This window comes from Cervus elaphus, chromosome 24, assembly GCF_910594005.1.
Source record: "Cervus elaphus chromosome 24, mCerEla1.1, whole genome shotgun sequence".
Classification (NCBI taxonomy): Eukaryota; Metazoa; Chordata; class Mammalia; order Artiodactyla; family Cervidae; genus Cervus; species Cervus elaphus.
The window spans coordinates 35643913-35665695 of NC_057838.1; the positions used below are offsets into that span (position 1 = coordinate 35643913).

Sequence of the window (21783 nt, forward strand, 5' to 3'; positions counted from 1 at the left end):
TGAACTTACTGTCAGCTCTAAGCTAGCCTCTGCCCCTGCCTCTCTGGATCTTATATTCTTCATCTGCACAATGAATGGCTACCTAAACAACTGCTAAGACTTCCTCTTACTGTAACATTTAATAGTTGCATCTCTCTAATGATGCAAACAACCCTACCAAAGAACCACACTTTGAGCTCCCATTCAATTGTAAAAAACATTGTTCATTCACGGAATGAGAGAATGAAATCAAAAGAAGAGATAAGTGTTTACAATTGTCTATCAGAAACTACAAATTCAAATGTCTACAGGAGGTAGGCTTGCATATAAATGGGTGAAGCTGACCTGGAGCAAGTAGTGGGAACCTTGAGGAACCAAGGAGCACAGGCTCTACCTGCCGACAGAAGGCAACTTGTCAGCTCCAGTCCACAGCTGCTGCGCAGGAATGCAAGCTGTCATATTATCGAGAGAAGTCAAAAATCCTGACTTTTCTGTTGGATCATCTGATATTTAACTGACTGAAACTTTCTGTGGATGATCTCTGGTAGGCTAAAGAAAAATCATGGTCCCTTATTTAAAAAAAGCCCATCTTCTTCCCAGATAAGGTCACACCGACCTTGGCTTCAGTTAGTCTAGAGGCTTAAACTCTAGGCTAAGGACTACCAAATGTAAAATCTCTACTTTGGCTCTCATTCTTAAACCTCAGGTCGTATGTTTAATAACCTCCAAGGCATCTCCACTTGGGTGCCACGAAATCTTAGTAGCACCAATTTACAAACAGTTGGTCTTCTCCCACAGCATGTAAGGTACAGCTAACCTGGGTCAACAAGTAGATCTGGATTGATGTATGGGTTAAACCTGCCAGAAAGTGGTCTCATTCTCAGGCTACCGATGTTAAGAATATTGCTACTTCCCCAACAGCACTCATCTGCTCTTTTAACAAATATTTAGGACCCTGTTCATTGATAGGAATCACAGAACTCTCAGAACAAGAATCTTCGTCCATGTACCAATGGCTGGGAAGTTAGTTTACTGTTTTTGTTCAGTCACTAAGTGGTGTCCAACCCTTTGTGACCCCACGGACTGCAGTATACCAAGCTCCCTTGTCTTTCACTATCTCCAGGAGTTTGCTAACACTCATGTCCATTGAGTAGCTGATGTCGTCCAGCCATCTCATCCTCTGTCAACCCCTTCTCCTCCTGCCTTCAATCTTTCCCAGCATCAGGGTCTTTTCCAATGAATCAGCTCTTCACATTAGGTGGCCAGAGTATTGGAGCTTCAGCGTCAGTCCTTCCAGTGAATATTCAGGACTGATTTCCTTTAGGATTGACTGGTTTGATTTCCTTGCTGTCCAAGGGACTCTCAAGAGTCTTCTCCAGCACCACAATTTGAAAGCATGAATTCTCTGATGCTCAGCCTTCTTTATGGTCCAACTCTCATATCCGTATACAACTACTGAAGAAATCATAGCTTGGACTATACGGACCTTTGTCGGCAAAGTGGTATCTTTGCTTTTAAATATGCTGTCTAGGTTGTCATAGCTTTTTTTCCAAGGAGCAAGCATCTTTTCATTTCATGGCTGCAGTCACTGTCCACAGTGATCTTGGAGCCCAAGAAAATAAAATCTGTCGGTTTCCACTTTTTCCCCATCTATTTGCCATGGTGATGGGACTGGAAGTCATGATCTCAGTTTTTTGAATGCTACATTTTAATCCAACTTTTTAACCTTCATCAGGAGGTCTTTAATTCTTCACTTTCTGCCATTAGGGTGGTATCATCTGCATATCTGAGGTTATTGATATTTCTCTCGGCAATCTTGATTCCAACTTTTGCTTTCTCCAGCTGAGCATTTTGCATAATGTACTCTGGATAGAAGCAATGACACCCCAATCCAGTACTCTTACCTGGAAAATCCCATGGATGGAGGAACCCTGGTAGGCTGCAGTCCATGGGGTCGCTAAGAGTTGGACACGACTGAGTGACTTCATTTTCACTTTTCACTTTCATGCATTGGAGAAGGAAGTGGCAACCCACTCCAGTGTTCTTGTCTGGAGAATCCCAGGGACGGGGGAGCCTGGTGGGCTGCCGTCTATGGGGTCACACGGAGTTGGACATGACTGAAGTGACTTAGCAGCACTCTGGATAGAAGTTAGATAAGCAGGGAGAAAATATACAGCCTTGACAGACTCCTTTCCCAATTTTGAACCAGTCCGCTGTTCTATGCCCACTACTAACTGCTGCTTCTTGACCTGCATACAGGTTTCTCAGGAGGCAGCTAAGATAGACTGGTATTCCCATCTCTCTAAGGATTTTCCACAATTTGTTATGATCTACACAGTCAAATACTTTAGCGTAGTCAATGAAGCAGAAGTAGATGTTTTTCTGGAATTCTCCTGCTTTCTCTATAATCCAATCTGTGTTGGCAATTTGATCTCTGGTTCCTCTGCCTTTTCTAAATCCAGCTTGTACATCTGGAAGTTCTTGGTTCATATACTGCTGATGCCTAGCTTGAAGGATTCTGAGCATTAACTTGTAGCGTATGAAATGAGTGCAGTTGGGTGGTAGTTTGAACAGTTTGGCATTATTCTTCTTTTGGAATGGAATGAAAACTGATCTTTTCCAGTCCTGTGGCCACTGCTGAGTTTTCCAAATTTGCTGACATATTGAGTGCAGCACTTTCCCAGCATCATCTTTTGGGTTTTTAAATAGCTCAGCTGGAATTCCACCATCTCCACTAGCTTTACAGGTGGCAGTGCTTCTTAAGGCCCACTTGACTTCACTGTATAGGATGTAATTCTCTTTATATGTACTCCCACTTGAAATTATTTTAATTCCATGCACTTTGGGATTAAAATACAGTTTGGGTAGTCAGGGACTGGCTGGTGCATTTTCTCCAAACAAAACTCAGGTTACTCTGTGGTTTGGGTTTTCTCGTGTCCAAAATCACAGGGTATAATATTGTCAACTGAGGTTAGAAATGGGAATGGAAATACAACTGTGCAGTATCAGCTGATATAAAGCAAAACCACCGCCATCTACTCTTTCTTCTAAAATGCAATTTAAATAACAAGTGGCTCAAACAGATGGAAAACAAGGCTTTCATCTAGCAAAGAAAACATAGATAAACCTCCTACTTTAACAAAATAAACAAGCCCACAGAAAGTAGTTAGGTTTTCTTCTTTAAATCACAATGTTGTTCTATGAAGCTTACTTCTTGGACTCTAAACCTTAAAGCTACTTCTAAAATTGTCAAATCAGTGACATTTTTGGAAGGACCCTTCTACTTTTATATCTTGTCTTAGTATAAGACCAAATGCTACTAAGTTTAATGGAGTAATATCACCTCCAAATGTGAAATAAAGCTACATGAAAACATGCTATGGGGGAAGAATTGAATTATTTCCTCTAGTTTCTTCAGAGGTTTATATGCATTCTTGTTTAAAAATTATTTTTAACATTTTTGGTATAAGTTAAAGGGGATGGGACGGGGATCAGGACACTGAAAGTATTTGCGCTTTCACTACTTCTCAAAGTGTGATGCTGAAGCTACCTCTCTTTGAATGCCTTTCTTCAGTTCTGCAGTAAGTTACTGTGCATTTTTATCCCCATTACTTGACCTAACAAAGATGATTCATAGTGTAGACATTTTCAGGTTAAAGACCAGATGGTAGATAATGTACATACAAAGGAGAAATGGCAGATTATCATCACCAACGTTTCTGCAAATTAAAATAACCAAAGCTAACTGCTACATAAAGAAAAGGGCTAATCGCTAAATAAATGTAGTTTCCATTTCACAGGGACTTAAGGCTAATCTTCCTAGTCCACAAGTTCTGGCAAGTACAAATTGTCTTGCTGATTTCTGAACAAGGCCATGGTCTGCCCAATAACACTCCTAAATGTATTCTCTCCCCAACTCCTCCCAGTCCATCTTGTCTGAGCATTTCTGATCCTTGTTTTATGATTTTAATCTGCACAACAATATGTTCACACAGATATTAATAGTAAGAAAGTCAGAAGGATATGACTTTTTGTTAAATTATTTTGTGACCACTAAAATGAAAAAAAAAAAAAGTTGAAATTTTGCAAGTAATTTAAAAAACAGGTTGGGGAAATAGTACTTAAAATTGAAAACTTTTATTCCGGGAACAAAATTAGGTGATTACCATTGTTTGGATATACCTAGATTTAATTGTATCTGACATGTTCAGGGTCCATGCTTTGTCCCATGGTCTATATTGTGATGTCTGAACTCTGCATTATATTTTAAATACATGGGTCAGACATCAGACTCTAGATCATGCTGAGAAGGAAATAGGAAAAAATGGCACCCGGGATCCACACCTACCACCAACATATTTTAAAGCCAGTTACATAACTTTTGACAATTTCTCTGTTTTGCCTTCGGCTACAGAATCCATCATTTTCATATTCCCTAACTGTCCAGGATTCTCAGCTGCAATGCTTTGGTTCTGCTGATCTATTCTGCTCCCTGCCTTCTCTCTCCTTTGTTCTCAATGGGATTCATTCATCTTCCTCTCCCTTAGAAGCCTTGCTGAATGATTGACTTTCAAATCCCTAAATCACACAGAGTGCTAATGGATGTTAATGGCTTCCTCAAGTATTTAAATTTTAAATGGAAACTCCTATAGGTAAGCTAGAAACCAAAGGGATGAATATTTAATAGTGTGAATTGCAGAAAAAGTAAAGACATTTTAGCACCAGCATTCTCCACTAGTCCTCATCATTAAAGCCCACCTTTAAGATAGATCTTATAAATTATATATAAATGTCAGTTGTCCTCAGAGTTTGGCTGGAACAATGGTTGCAGTTTTAAGACAGGCTCAGAGACCCGTGCCCAGAGATTCTATTTAGGTTTAAGGGAGATCCCAAGAATCTCCATTTAAACAAACAATACAAGAGATTTTACCTCAGGTGGTCCTGAGAGTGTACTATGAAATACCTGAAAGGCAACTGGGACATTCGTAGTTAAGGATTGAGAAGGCACCACCTAGAAAGGCCACTTAGTTGCAGCTCTCAGTTACCTTTGCTCAAATAGCTAAAGGGTTCAGAAGAATCATTATTTTACTGGGTTCTTCTAAGGAATAAACAAGCTAGCATTATACCATTATTGACCATCATCATCATCAATGTCACTATTAACATCAATAATAATGGAAAAACACTTGAAGTGTATTCATATGTGCTGGGCTCTGGTCTCTGTTTACATGTATTAAGTCATTTAATCCTCAACATATGTTTAGAGGGACTAACTGAACTCTGTTCAAGCATGTGCAGATAACTATACTCCTATGGTGAAAAGTTAATACCAGGAAAATCACATCATCAACAAAACTCTGAATAGAAGTTGCTGCCTAGGACTGTGTGTGTGTGTGTGTATGCACGCACAGGCATGAGAGAGATATGTGCATTTGTTCAGGGTTTATCAATCTTGTCTTTACTGTTTTTTCAAGTTAGCAGCCTTATCTTTACTATTACTCTACTCAATCTCTTGTCATTTTCCCTTTTTGTTTGAAAATACTGTACCAAAGTCTGAGAAGCATCATCTTTCTTTTCCATTTCTTGTTGTAAAGAGCTTGTGACATTTTCAGAGATGGACATGCTATCACAATAATGGTGGATTGTTTTGACTTACAGGGAATCTAAGGAGAAAAAAATATCCCCACACAGGAAAGTGACAAGACAGACCTCAATCACTCCAAAAGATGGGGTCAGTGATTGGTACAGTCTGTCCAATCTCTCCTTTGGTTTCACTGAAAGCCAAACACACACCTGGACACTGGCAGCAGAAGGAAAACCATCTTATGAATGATAAGAGCAAAATGCACTGTTGCTAAGGCCCTAGAATGAAATTAGGAAGGCTGGGCACTTTTGTTGAATTACATTGAGTTAAACAATGGAAAAAGACAGGTCCTTGAAAATATGGTATAATATGGCAGCAGGGTGCAATTTTCGGTAATTAGAGATTTGACATCCCTCCCATACCTTTCAATGTAAATCTTCTATTACCCAACTCCAGGTATTCAGAGTTACTCTTCATGTTCTGTATACACTCCATGCATTTTCACCTCGGTGTTTTTATTTACTTCCATACAATTGACTTTGCCTGCTTCCAGCCTGGTGCATGACCAGATTCTAAGTGCTCATTAAAGTGGGTGTTTGAAAGCATCAGCTTCTCTGGAGGCTCAGATGGTAAAGAATTTGCCTGCAAAGTGGGAGACTCAGGTTTGATCCTTGGGAGGGGAATGGCTACCCACTCCAATTCCAAGGACAGAGGAGCCTTGTGGGTTATAGTCCATGGGGTTAGGGACACAACTGAGCAACTAACACTAAGCTAAATACACATAAACTGGTTTTGACAGAATCTGTCGATTTGTTAAACTGAATTACAATGTACTTGTGAGTTTTGAAGGTGAAAGTGAAGGTTAAGTCGCTCAGTCATGTCTGACTCTTTACAACCCCATGGACTGTAGCCTACCAGGCTCCTCCGTCCATGGGATTCTCCAGGCAAGAATACTGGAGTCGGTTGCCATTTCCTTCTCCAGGGGATCTTCCCAACCCAGGGATCAAACCCAGGGATCGAACCCGGGTCTCCCGCATTGGAGGCGGAGGCTTTACCTCTGAGCCAACAGGGAAGCCCAAATAGGACTTCAACAGGCCCCGCTGGGATTTGAACCCAGGATCTCCTGTTTACTAGACAGGCGCTTTAACCAGCTAAGCCACAGAGCCCATCTTAATCTTTGAAGAGCTAATCTTTGAAGGTGAGAAACAATCAAATTCCTTAGATGATGAAAAAAATCTCTGATATCCTCGCCAAAAAAGTTAAGAGACTGCAGCCAGGAGCCTAGATCATGGGTCACCTTTTCTGTAAAGATGTCCTTGATTTCTTTAGCCCACAGGTCAAGGCTAATGGTTAAGATTTTCTTGAGTCCAAAATCAGCACTTTATTGGCCTGAGTCCTCTAAGAGACCATAAATGTTTCATGTATAAGGGATGTGGTTTATATATTCTAGAATCTCAGCATCTGTGGACAGTAGGGATTCATGTTCCTTAACTTGTACTTTTTATTTCTGCAACACTTCTCAATAGCTTTATACCTAGTGGAGGATTTATAAGTATGTGTGAATGGATGAAAACTCCTATCAAAAGAACAAACACAATAATATTAAGTAAACATCTAAGAAATACACCATTTGCCTAATATTTTCACTTTGTCATGATACTTTCAAAAGGGAATTTATTTGTTCTTTTAGGAATCCAGAATTTTTTTTTTCTTGCTCTTTTCCAAAACATAAGGCATTTTTCAATAACAATATTATACATATTCATTCTAACAATTTAAAAAATAATTAAAGATGGAAAAAACTGGTGGCAACAGGAATGGAAATAGTAAATTCATTTAAATGAGTTTATATAATCACCTGCCATAGATTTTGAGTGATTCACGAGAAGAAAAAAAAACTATATACATAATGCACACATATGCATATACAGAGAATACATACACAGGTACACACACATAGGTGTGTATGTATGTGTAATTAATGTTCATTATAAATGGGACAAGGTACAAATTACATAGTAAGATACTTAGGATGGGGTCCTTTGGAGAAATGCATTTTGAGCAAGGAAGGCTGAGGAGGAATATCTACTTGTTTCTGGACTCCTGGTTAGAGGAAGTCTGGGGTCTCTTTCTCCTCAACCTCCACAACTTTTCAGTCAGTGCACACATTTATCCAGCACCCTCTGAGTCTACGGCCGCGGCAGGTAACTGCAGAGCCCACATGTCCTTGCACAGGCGGTGGGACCACACGTACCTCAAAGAGCACAGTTGGGGTAGAGCAAAAGCACTTACAAATTCTATGTAATTACTCAGTAGGCTAATCTCTGATCTGCACTTCTAGGTCATAACTTACATATAACACTTTGGCAAATTTATAGTCTCCTGATCCATGGTATGGCTAGAACTATTACCTGGCATTGCTATTAATTTACTCCTTTATGTCTTGCTTCCCTTATGGCTCAGTAGGTAAAGAATCTGTCTGCAATGCAGGAGACACAGAGATGCAGTTTTGATCTCTGGGTTGAGAAGATCCCCTGGAGGAGGAAATGGCTACCCACTCCAGTATTCTTGCTTGGGAAATCCCAGGGACAGAGGAGCTTGGCGGGCTACCGTCCAAAGGGTTGCAAAGAGTCAGAGATGACTAAGCATGCACGCACACATGTCTTTCTTTCCTAAACCAGATTATAAAATTTGAGTGGAGGGCCATATCATGCACTTTTCCCTATCACCTTGAATACTTAATTCAAGGCTCTAGCCACATTATGGTCTAAATAACCTTTAAAACTATGGCAGTATTTTCTAAAACTCTTCTCTGTACATTTTATAGTTTAGCCATAACATATCATGTCCAATTTCCTTTACAATATATAATTTCAAATATCTGTTTTCCTTGTTACAAAAGCAATATATCCACTGTAGAAACTCTGAAAACAAATAGAATATGCAGAAGAAAATGGAAGGTCTGTATAAACCCATCACCCCAAGGTAATTAATGATAGCAAATTAGCATACTGCTGTTATTCCCTTTTTCCCCCAGAGGTCTATTTTCACTTTTACAAAACTGCGGTCCAACCTTCCATTCAAATTTTCATTATACTACATACATACTGCATTCCAATCACCTTTCCATGTAATTAAATATTCTTTAAAAACATTATTTTTTAATGGATGCATAGCTCTTCAATACAGAAATTCCATAATTTAATCATGGACCTTCAATTATTTGTTTAGGCTGTTAGTATTTGTTAATTATGCCATGATAAAAAATTCTCAACATAAAGAACTGCTCATATCTCTGATCATTAAACAGATTCCTAGAAGAGGAAATATTGAGACTTCTGATGCATATTGCCAAATGGCTTTCTAGAAAGTGTCTACGTCTTTGTAGTCCTGCCAAGAGCACAGAGAATGCCTGTCTTACTGGATCCTTGCTAGGATTTAGCACCACCGTGTTTTCCAACCTCTGACAATGTGATAACATCACATTCACATATGCATCTGATCTTTGCTCATCTTCTGACCTCTTTCCAACATGCCCTTTCCCTAGTTCTTCATTTATCTAAAACTACTTTCAAGGCAGATATCAAATAGTCTCTGCATTTTTAAAGCCTTGTCCATCTTGGCAGATTTGCTTTCTCTGTGTTCTCATAGAGATGTGTTTATATTTCTTTTATAGCATGTATTATAATCTGAGTTATATGATATTTAATTGTATGAGTTTTTCCTCTACCATATAATAAATCTTTGAAGGCAAGGATTAACTTTTACACGTCTATTCCTTGCTCCCAGAACCAAATAATACAGTAGCATTGGAAATTCCCTGCTGGCCCAGTGGTTAAGACTCAGTGTTGCCACTGCCTGAGCCCAGGGTTCAACCCGCTCAGGGAACTAAGATCCAGCAAGCTGTGTGGCTTGGCCCCCCCAAAATAAAGTAACACCAAATATAATGGACACTTAACACTTTCAAAATATGTCAAATATCTTGCCCAGTTTCTTGGAAAAATATTTAACAGATTATTCATTAAAAATTATTTAGTGTCTACTACTCTGTATCAATTATATGAAACAAATGATACATAAATGATAAGCAAGAATAGAAATTATCTCTGCCCTTGAAGATATTTTATTTTTTGGGTGAGACAGATAATCAAATAATCAAACCAGATAAATTAAAATTATAATAAGGATGAGTGGTGTCAAGGAAAGGTATATAATTTAGTGGTGGACGGTTTCTCTGAGAAAATGATATGAGAGATAAAATCTGAGAGCATGGGAGGGAAAATGATGGCGAGAAGGACCCCAAGTCTAAGGCAGGCCTTTCTTAATCTGTTCACTGGTTCTTTCCTTCCTCTAACCTGGTGACCTGCCCAGGGTGACCTCAGTATAATCTTCCACACACAAAAATTGGCAAATCCATTCTCACAAGTACCTGAGGACCCTTACAGAATAGCTTCACTATGACCATTGTTTTTAGGATCGAATTATACCTACAATCACTGACAATCATCACACTTCCTTGCCCTTCAGAGACGACACACAAGGCACTGAGTGACCAAAGTGCATTTGTTCACTGTCCTTTATCAACTGAGAAAAAAAAAAAAGTTTCCTACTTCTTTGTTCAGCAGGCTGAGTCTCTGTCCTACTCAGCATGAGCGGCCACATCCCAGACACAAAACAAATCAATACACCCCACTCTCAGCCAGGGATACAAGGTATTCCAATAATTAAGCAACAATATGTGTGCAGAAAAGGCAATATCCTCAACGATTAGTGTTAAATTTAATTAATTACCTCTAAAATAAAATGACACATAAACTTTGTAATTAAGAATAATTCTTAATTAAGGAATGTTTGACAGATAGGCAGGAAGGAGGAAAGGGATGGAAAATGGCTGATTAAGATGGGGAATTAAGCACCTCATTGAAGATGTTAGCAAGCCCTGTTGTGTGTTTATTTAATTTTCAGGGCATTTCAATGAACTGAAATTTGAAACAGATATGGAGGGCACTTTAATAAAACACATGTGCCCTTTTTCTGCTTAATATAAAATTGTACCTTTGCAGCTAAAATGATAATTTGCACTTTTACCCCCTTGATCACTTAACTAAGGAAAGGGAATCAGTTGGTTGGGGAATTAGCACATTTGTTGACTTTCTAAGGCATGAGAAAAGCCATATAGTCTAAAGATTTAACACAGGCCTGCATTATAAACATGTAGTTCTTTTTCTATTACTGGCACTGTTTCTTAGCCATCTCATGTGTCTGACATTTGGAAGGGCTGAGTTGTATATTGAACTATTCCATTTAATGCTGATAAACCAACCGTGCGAAAATGGCCTGGGGAATCTTGGATAATAGAAGATACTGCAGAGTGAAAAAACCAGAAGGGTTATCTGCAAATATGGCCTTGTCTGTGCTAGGAATGTTTCTTATGATTACTTCAACTATAATCCCCAGCCCTCACCCCTCTGACATCCACTGTTTCCTCGACCATAGAAGAGAGATCAAATAGGCAAACAAGAAAGACAGCTAAAGAGAAAAGAAGTGACATAAATCACCTTGGTCTGGTTTTTATTAAGCATCTATTGAGTAAGATAAAGTTGAACAACATGTAAAATTTCCACTGCAGAGAGAAGTTATGATCAATATTCTTAAGGTCAAAGTAAGCATAAATGTGACCAACGATAGATAAGGATGACACACACACTAATGTACTAACCCAGGGTGGAATAATAATTTCTTCATAAATTCATGGAATTCTAGACTTTGAAATGCTCAAAAATCTTAAAGTAGTTTAAAAGATCAACTATAAACAACCACTTCTTTTCCCCAAATCGTACTGGAATAAATTCATAGTTGTCATAGTAAGAAGAGCAAGTACAGTAAGATCATTACCATCATGCTGTAGAATGGTACTTAGAGAAAGGTACCCTTATTTTTATTCCACTTTAAATCGTTAATAGAAAACTCAAAGTCTTTTAGAAGACACTTGTAGTAAACTTTGTTAGAGAAAAACACATCGCTCTGCATTTCCTAGGTTATTACATACGAAAGAGATTTGGTGACAGCTAATATTCAAGTTCTCTGCTAACAGGCTCATTAACTGCTTTACATTTCCATAAGGTAAAATACACATTGTTGTGCTTATTGCAAATTCTACAGTTTCTCAATTTTTTGATCTGCACATAATAAGATGCATTGTAGAAAACCTATTACGTTTCTAACACTCACTCCTTTTTGTTCCAAGTTTACGAATCAGCTATTTTAAAAGTTCACTTTGATTTCTCATTGACTAGAGTGACTGCCTGCTGCCACCCACCATCTGCTGGGAATTTGAAGTCAACTGCTTAAAATGCTTAAGACAAAAAACTCACAACGAACCATGCTGTTGGATGATGTTCGGCCCATCTTTATAAAGACTATTACTTCCCAGTTCTCCTAAAGAGCTACTTTTAAGATTAAACCAGTCATATGTGTGCGCGCTGTCACCCAGTCCTGTCTCATTGGCAGGTGGGCTGTTCACCACTAGCGTCATCTGAGAAGCCCATGTACATATACATATGTGTGTGTATGTTTATATATGTACAAGTTTACTATGTATAATTATACATAATTATATATATTATTATTTTCACAAAATTGATGCTAAATGTGTGAGATTTAATAATTTACTTTTCACAGACAATTTCTGCTCAGTCCAGAAGGTATTTAAAACTCTCAATTGAATCCAATGTGTTAATTTCTGAAACGTGATCACTTGTTACTGGATTTAAGCTGTTCAATGTGAAGGCTATGCCTCTGATACACACTTAGTCTAAAAAACAGAATACTGCAGACTGATAAGTTTATGTGCATATGACTGAAAAGTCAATTTGATCCTCCTGGTCCACAAGAACATCTTCCATTTAAGGACAAACACCACATACCCTTGAAGGATATTGTCCAATTAAGGTCTTCTCTGAAAGATCTGCTCTCTAATCATTTTCTCTCCACTATTTTTAACTGTGGCTTTTTAAATACATTTATCAAGATTCCAGAGAGGATGAAAATTGTGTATAGATCATCAAGGAAGATGTCCTTACTAAAATATTTTCTTCTGTACACTGCAAATTTTGAAAACATCTTATCAAATCCTCTTTGTACATTCAGTTTCCTTTCCCTGAAATTCCAGCTTTCTGTCTGGCCAAATCTTGCTCATCCACTCCTCAAAGTGCACATCAAATGAGATTTCTCCATGAAGCCACCCCCTTCTCCCAAACTGTATAAATTACATCTTTGATTTTTCTTCCTTGGGTGTCTGTTGCTCAGCTTCCAAACATGAATAAGAGACTATCATCACTTTGGAGAGAAGAATAAAGATAGGATAATAACATAGCAATAATTTATTTATAGGAAATCATAGATCAATGTATTATATAAGAATGAGTCTCTAGGGTTAAAACTTCTGAATTTAAACCCTGTGTATCTTATTTCAGTAACAACGCAGCTAGTTACTAAGCTCTTTAATCTCTCTTAAACTCAGGGTTTGTTTGGTTTTTTTTGGTAATAAAGAAGATAATAACAGAATGAGATCATGAATATGCTTAGGAGAGAGTACTTCATTCAAAGAAAGCATTCAAGACATATTAACAAGCAGGAAGAATAGTGGGAGTGAGTATTTTAGTTTTTAGGACTCTTCTCATGACCCAGGTCCTCTTCTAGGTGGTTTCATATCTGTAACTGAATAATTCTTGAGAATGACTACTTTACCTAATCATTCAATGTGTATTTACTCACCAGGGACTATACACCAGACATTGTTCTATGATCTGGACACCTCAGGATCCACAGTATTTCCTGACCTCATGGAGATTTCCTTCTTGGAAAGGTGGTGATATAGACCATAAGGTAGACATAAAAAAACAATGTAATGAGAGATAGTACTAAGCTCTATGATGGAAAAAAAATAGGGGGATTAAGTAGTTTTTGGCCAGTTGTGGGAATGGGGCTATTTTAGGGAGTCAGAGGAGGACTTTCTGAGATAGTGACATTTAGGTGAGAAGTGATATGTGAGGAGGAGTCAGGCATGTGAAAGTCTGGGAAAAAGAATTCAAGGAAAAAAGCAAGATGTGGAAATGCAAATTGTTGCAGTTACTATGGAGAGCAACATGGAGATTCCTTAAAAAATTAGGAATGAAACCACCATATGACCCAACAATCCCACTACTGGGCATATATCCTTAGAAAACCATAATTGAAAAAGACACATGCATCCCAATGTTCAGTGCAGTAGTTTACAATAGCTAGGACACAGAGGCAACCTAGATGTCCACTGACAGATGAATGGATAAAGAAAGTGTGGTAGATATATACAACAGAATATTACTCAGTCATAAAAAGGAACACATTTGAGTCAGTTCTAATGAGGTGGATGAAACTAGAGCCTATTATACAGAGTGAAGTAAGCTAGAAAGGGAAAAACAAATATTGTATGTTAACGGCATATATATGGAATTTAGAAAGATGGTACTGATGACCTATTTGGAGGGCAGTAGTGGAGACACAGACATAGAGAACAGACTTCTGGACACAGTTGGGGAAGGAGTGGGTGGGATGAATGAAAAGAGTGTCATAGAAATGTATACAATACCATATGTAAAATATATAGCCAGGGGGAATTTGTTGTATGTATGATGCAGAGTGCTCAAATCCAGTGCTCATTGACAATCTAGAGGGATGGGATGGGGTGGGAGGTGGGAGGGAGCACCAATAGGGAGGGAACAGATGTATACCTATGACTGATTCGTGTTGATGTACGGCAGAAATCAACACAATATTGTAAAGCAATCATCTTCCAATTAAAAATACGTAAATGTTTAAAGAACAACAAAGATAGGGCAGTCTGAAAAGTCTTGGCATGTTCTGGGAATGTGGTTAGGATACAGAGTTAGAGAGAAGATAAGGAGATAAGGGGAAGAAAGGTGGGCAGGGCCAGAACACATGGGACCCTTTTTAAAACACGGGCTAAGGAATTTGGACTTGCAACACCAGTTTTTGTTTAAAAGGGTACTTTTTCTATTGTGAGGTATATGCAATAAATACTTAAGTTAACTACTGCCATGTACAATAACAAACTGCTCCAAAACTGAGAGGTTAAAACGGTAATGATGTATACTATTTCTCAGGATTCTCATCTGTGGCTACACTTGGTTGGAGTACCAGCTAGGTGGCTTCACTCAATGTCTGGGAGCTTTGGCTGGGTCACGTCAGTTCTCTTCTACATGGCCATTCATCCTTCAGCAGGTTACAGTCACCTTCTTCTCAAGATGGTCACAAAAGAATATTTCAAGAGGTGAAAGTATAAGCTGCAAGGCCTCTTAGAATCCAGCCTCAAAAGTGTCACTTCTGCTGGGTTCTACTGGCTAAAGTAGGTCAGAGACTAATCAGGCCCAGTCCAGATGAACGTCCACCTCTTGAAGGGATGAGCGGAAAAGTCACATTGCAAAGGAGTGAGTCCATCTGGATGATAAGAATTCATGAGCATAGGTTGCAATTTATCTCAGTATTAGTGGTCTACTGGGTTCAGGTAAGGAATAATAGTAACTGTGACCTGTGTGTGATGTTTCAGCAAACATAGAAATAGTATACATGACCACCTGATGGGGCTCTAGTGTATGCCTAGTTTACTGTCTCTGGAATGAAGCTTGAACAGGTTAAATGACTTCCCAATGTTATGGAGTTATTGAAGCCAGGTATTTAAACTCAGGTAGTCTGACCGGGGAGTGTGAATTCTCAATTAAAACATTCCACAGCTTCCCACTGTAACATATTGATAGGAGAGAAAAAAAAAATGATATTTGAAAAGAAGACACACAGATGACCAACATCAAAAGATGCTCAAAATCACTAATTATGAGAGAAATGTAACTCAAAACTATAATAAGGTAACACTTCACAATAGTCAAAATGGACTTCATTAAAAAGTCTACCAATAATAAATTCTAGAGAGGGTGTGGAGAAAACAGAACCCTCTTGCATTGTTGGTGGGAATGCAAATTGATACAGCCACTAGGGAGAACAGTATAGAGGTTCCTTAAAAAACTGAAAGTAGAGTTACCAAGTAATCCTGCAACCCCATTCCTGGGCATATATCCAGAGGAAACTCTAATTTGAAAAGATACATGAAACCCAATGTTTATAGCAGCGCTATTCACAAAAGCCAAGGCATGGAAGTAACCTAAACATCCTCTGACAGATTAATGAATAAAGAAGATGTGGTGTATACATAGAGTGGAATAATACTTAGTCATAAAAAGAATTACCTAAGACTATTTGCAGCCACATGGGTGGAACTGGAGATGATCATATTTAATGAAGTAAATCAAAGAAAGACAAATATCATGTGATATTTCTTATATGTGGAATTCAAAAAAACTGACACAAATTAACTTATTTATAAAACAGAAACAGACTCACAGACATAGAAGACAAACTTATGGCTTCCAAAGGGGAGAGCCGAGGCAGAAGCAAGAGACAAATTAGAAGTTTGTGACTAATAGATATAAATTACTATATATAAAATAGATAAGTGCAAGGACCTATTGTACAACACAGGGAACTATATTCAATATCTTATAATAATCTATAATGGAAAACAATCTGAAATATAACATATATATTATATAAAATATATAAATACATGCTTATATATATTAAATATATTTATATATAATATAATCACTTTGCTATACCTGAAATTAGCCTAACATTGTAAGTTAACTATACCTCAATTTTAAAAAATGGTTAAAAAAATCTCTGAAAGATAATATGATATTTACCATAATAGAAGTACAAAAGGTCTATGGAAGGTAGTGAGTCTGTATTTCCCATTGTAATTTTCCAATCTAATACTGCAGTTATCAAAGTGCTTTGTAGCTTACTATTTGTATGTTCTTCAGGTCACTGAATTAAAGCTTCTCTGGGACAAGTAAAGACCACATCTTCATCACTTGAGGGCCTAAACCAGTAGCTGGTTGGTTCACGGTGGACTGAGAATTATTATTAAATTTGTTACTGAATTTAAATGTTACAAAGCTAATTAAGGGTATTTTCTGTCTTGAGCAGTAGAAAATTACATATTTAAAGATTGTTATTCCCAGGGAAAAAAATCACCTCAAGGAATATTTTTAGAGAAGAAATGGTAACATAGATAAAATAAATCATAAATGGCTTACTTTGGGAAAAATCAATAATGATCATAAAATATCCACTTACTCTAGCTCTATGATATAGAAAGAAAAATGGTTGCTCTCTGAAATTTAGGGTTTTTTCATTTTGAATGTACATTTTCTCAACACTAGTTCAAAAACCAGTCTTACTTATAATGACCTATTTGCAGAATAATAAACAATGGCTCTGAAGACTTAAGCTACTCTACAAAAACAAGACTCTAACATAAATTAAAACCCCAAGGACGTGAGAACAGTTATCCTAATACCAAAAATAGCTAGTAAGCGGAATTGAGAAATGTAAAAAGGAAGAGTATTAACTGGTCTGAATAACAAGATGACCCGTCACTCCTCTTCCAGGAAAAACCATGAGATAAGCCCCATGAATCTGTTCCGTTGTCAGCTACGGTGTGTTACCAGTGCAGGGTAAAGCGGTCTGACCTTTCTGAGGGCCAGTTATTGTCACTTGCTCATTTTTACAGGTTATAGTCTAACTTTCAGGCATACCTATCTAAATGAGTAATATCCTTGACGAGGGAGATGAAATCTTCAAAGAATCAAAGCAATGCCACAGCGACCTTTCTGAAAAGGCCAATGACAGCATCTATCCTACTAGAAGCCATATGCCATCTATATAAGCCCAGTATTGCAATGATAGGATGTGGACAGAAACACGTCCTTCACACCCATCTTTAACTCTCACATGCCAAGTATCTAGCTAGAGAAGAAAGTAGGAAATTATTCCCTTCTGCCCCACTGGCAGTTTCAGTCTCTACCACCATATCTACCCTCCTATTCTCTCCAGAGAGATCCAGAAGGGGTCATCAAATCAGGCTGAGGCTTTGATCATCAGGATTTCCTCTATAAGAAACAAGAACTAAGACTTTTAATTTTTTCACCCAGATTCTCCCAAGTGACCAGGAAACAAAAACTGCAAACTTGCATAAAAGAGGTTCGAGCTTTGCTGCAAACATGCCAAGCTCCATTTCTCAATGCCAGTCTCCGGAGATATTGACTCTGAATTTCTGTTTGTAGCTTTATTACTAGATATGATCGTGTTAAAAATTCAAAGAGGGTTGTGTATAATTCCATTCCCTTTTCTGAAGATTGAGTCTGAAAATGAATTTAAGTCTTTCAAACACATCAACAGAAAAGATACTCTGTTCCCTAAACTACTAAAGCACAAGAAAACAACTTGAAAAAAACCAACTAACACAGCTTCAAAGACCTGAGTACCACACCAGTAAGAAAGTAGAACTTTCACAAAGCTGGGTTAAGAACAGGCAATTCATAAGAATGATGCAAGACCATCTGAATTAATATTTGCAACACTAACAAATCAGATTCTTCTTTTGAAATCTAAAGGCCTGCAAAAGGGTGTCCTACATCATCAGCCTCTTGAGGAATTGTGGAAAAACACAAAATAATTATATCCCAAGAGATGAAATACAACGAGTTTTCCCCCTGAGAGAGCTCTTGTTTTGATGTTAGAATGAAGAATGGGTGTTACTGGTATTTCAAAGGAAAACCTGCCCAGAAGCAGGCTGCAATAAAAACTGACATACAAATTAAAAAGATGTTAAATATTAATGAAGTCAAACCCACTTACAAATCAAATGCTGAGGAAAAGAGACATCTTTCTTCCAGAGAAACTTGATTACACTCATCACATTCTATTACTTTAAAACAACAAATTTGTTTGGGTTATTGCCTACTAAGCACCATGTTTTGGATAACATGGACTTGACCTTTGCAGAGCAAGCTGGTTCTTAAATAATGTATAACTGTGTTATTTGTGCTGTTCCAGGAAAACCTGGAGAATATCTTGGAGGAGAATTTAAATGTAAAATGACAAATGTTTTTCTCTGCTCTGTTTGGCTGGATTCAGTCTGGATCTAGACACTGCTGAGGGTATGGTTTTACCCTCCTATCTAACCCTGGAGAATAAGAGGCTACATGTTCACAGGTAACTGCTGCATTTTCTAAGATAGATTTGACATTAATCTTTATAATAAAAGTCTTTTATTATAAACAAAACTTCCCCAACCTACTTATCATAAATTTCAGTGCTAATTTACAGACGACCTAGACTTATTTAAGAAGGAAAAAGCATGGGTGATGACCTCAGGGTCTTGAGAATATGCCCAGTTACAAATAAAAGAGAAGTCTTTTCTACACAAAAATTTAAATTTATTTCTAGATAAAAACAAGCAAACAAAACATGACTGGTTTAGAGATCACAGAACTGTACTTCCAGAAGTTTGCTTAAAACACATGATGCTATTTATTGTACCCAAAGAAAGATTGGTCTCTTCCTTTTTTTAAATGAAAGTTTTATTGAGATATAATCCACATATCATATAGTTCACCTGTTTTAAATATAAAATTCTTTTTTTTTTTTGGTAGGGGATGGGCCAAAAAGTTCATTTGGTATTTTAGTATTTTCTTTCTCTTTGCAATTTAATTGACTCTACACGCTTCAAGGAAACCTACATGTTGACAAGCCTCAAATCACAAGCTCAAAAGACTTCTTTCCTGAACTGCAGACCCATATAGATTCTTCCCCACTTATTATCTTGCCCTCCTATTTATTATTTTTCCCAATATCTAACTAACTTCGCCAGATATCATCCTGGAGATTTTCTGGACTATCTCCTTTTCACACTCAGGGGATCTCCACATACACATTTTACCTGCTGCTATTTCTTGAATCCATCCCTATTCCATGTCTTTAATTACTTGTTAGTTCATCATGTATCCCTAATTCCATGGCCCTAACCTCCTAACTCCCGTTTTTTAGATTCTAATGTTAAAAATTTTTAGATTCTTTAATAACCCACTTCAATAAATAAAATAAAATAAAATAAATTCCAACTTCCTCAGCGAAGCACAAAATCCTGTCTTGTCGTGTCTCTATTCCTCTAACTCACCTCATAGGACTCTTCATGGGTGTTCTCTACTTCAGTCACACCAGACTGCCTTCCTTTTATGCCACTAGGCACTTTATTCTTTCTGCTTAGAATGTCCTTTCCTCTTATTGTGCTGCTAATTTCCCATTGTTGGGTGAGACAGAGACTGTTTAGCTGCTTTGCAAACAGTTTTCTCTTCTTTCTTGACCCCAGAGCTAGACCATAATGGCCCGGCAGTCAGACATGGCCATTTGAATGAATTTCAGTGTTGGCACAAGGGTTCTTTCAGACCAAGATCATAAAAGCATCATGTACAATGTTTCTCTTTCTCTTTTTCTCTCCTCTGTCAAGTGACTGTATGTTAATGTCCAACGACACCGTGGAAGTCCAATGTTGAAGATTGAGCCGGGGTCTCCGAAAGACTACATGAGCCACAACTACTCCTGTCACTCTGCTCCGTTGATTACAAGTGAGAACCTAATTTCTCATGTGAAAAGCCTCAGATTGCAGGGATAATCCAACTCTTGAATAGACACTCAAAAAGGCTTTTCAAATTTCTGTCTCCACAGGCCTCCTTTTGTGCACCACACAACTTGTGCATACACGCTCAGTCACTCCAGTTGTGTCCAACTCTCTCTGACCCTGTTGACTATATAGCCCGCCAGGCTCCTCTATTCATGAGATTCTCCAGACAAGAACACTGGAGGGGACTGCCACACCCCCCTCTAGGAAATCGTCCAGGGACCAAGCCGGAGTCTCCTGCACTGTAGGCAGATTCTTCACCTGCTGAGTCACCTGGGAAGCCCATTACTTGCCAAACTGTAAAGAACTGTAATCTACAGGTTTTTCTGCTTCCCCATGCAGCTTGTGCACTCCGCCAGTTGTGGACTGGCATTTCCAGCATTGTCCATAACATCTGTGTGAGTGTGTGTGTGTGTGTGTATAAGTATTTGTAGAATGAGTTACAATTCCTCTCACACATCTTTCCCTGTGTCTATTCTACAGAAATGTTAAAAAGAATTTTTAACAAAAAGTGAAGGGGGTGGAGGGGAAGATTTCGGAGTTTCTCTAAATTTGGGAAACGCCATGAAACAAAATAAATCATGCTTCTTTCTCACGGGCCTTTTCAAAACTTCTACATACTAATGATAATCATCAAAATGATGCAGTTTGTTCCCAAAATTATTTGATCACAGGCTTTTTCTCTCCTTACGAAACATCTTGAGAGGCGAGAGAGCCACAGAACACATTTTGGAAAAAAAGCTGACCTTGACAAATAATATAAATACTTCAAAATCTTGCACAGAACTCTGAAACATTTTATTTCAGTCTTGGATGCATAAATCACACAGTCAATTTGAATATTCAAGGGCTGAAGAGTTTCTGGAATATTCACACCAGAGGCTCTCTTCACTTGGGGTTGCCTAACTTGGGGATATTTTTGTGCCTTGAGTGCACATAAGAAGCAATAACTAAGATGTCAGAATAAGTTAAATCCTGCCAATCATATTTCCATTGTTGTCTGAGTCTGGCTAAGAATGGTCTGGAAGTACTGTAGCTATTGATTCACTCATAGAAAAATTATTTGGGAGTCAGTATGACACAGTGGAAACTTATTTTGCTGGCCCATACCTCAGTGCCCTCAACTATAACCATCAAAACATGTAAAGCATTTAGAAGCGTGCTTGGCCCATAAATGTTCTTTACTGTAGTTAATAACAGGAAAAAAACATTGGTGGGAGCCTCTTTATGGTGACCTTAGACAAGTCCACTTACCACTCTGGGCTTCAGAGTATCTTTCTTTCTTTCTTTTTTTTTTTTTTAGAGTATCTTTCAAGAGCCAAGAGTGGGATGAAATTTGCCCCAGACTCTTAGTCTTGCTTTGACATGCTGGGCTTCAGTACTGTTTAACTTCAGTCTGTTATCTGTCCTTCTGTCCTTGGGCAAATCATGTTCTTGTGTTTTCCCCTTTTGAAGATGCTAAGAGAAAGCAATCAAGTCTAGATTATTATCACTCGTGTAGACAGAGTCAGAGATAATCCCCTAAAGAAGAAAATTCAATGTCATTTTAATTTGACCTTGGAATTTCCAATGACTTTGGGGA

General features: G+C 38.0%; 1 protein-coding gene and 1 non-coding gene across 4 annotated transcripts in view; both read right to left on the reverse strand.

The window, feature by feature from the left end:
- CNTN4 (contactin 4) overlaps positions 1-21783 on the reverse strand; it is a 975314-nt gene that overhangs the window by 395633 nt on the left and 557898 nt on the right. The gene's annotated exons all lie outside the window — the stretch shown is intronic.
- TRNAT-AGU lies at positions 6656-6729 on the reverse strand. The gene has a single exon. It is a non-coding gene; the product is annotated as a tRNA-Thr (tRNA).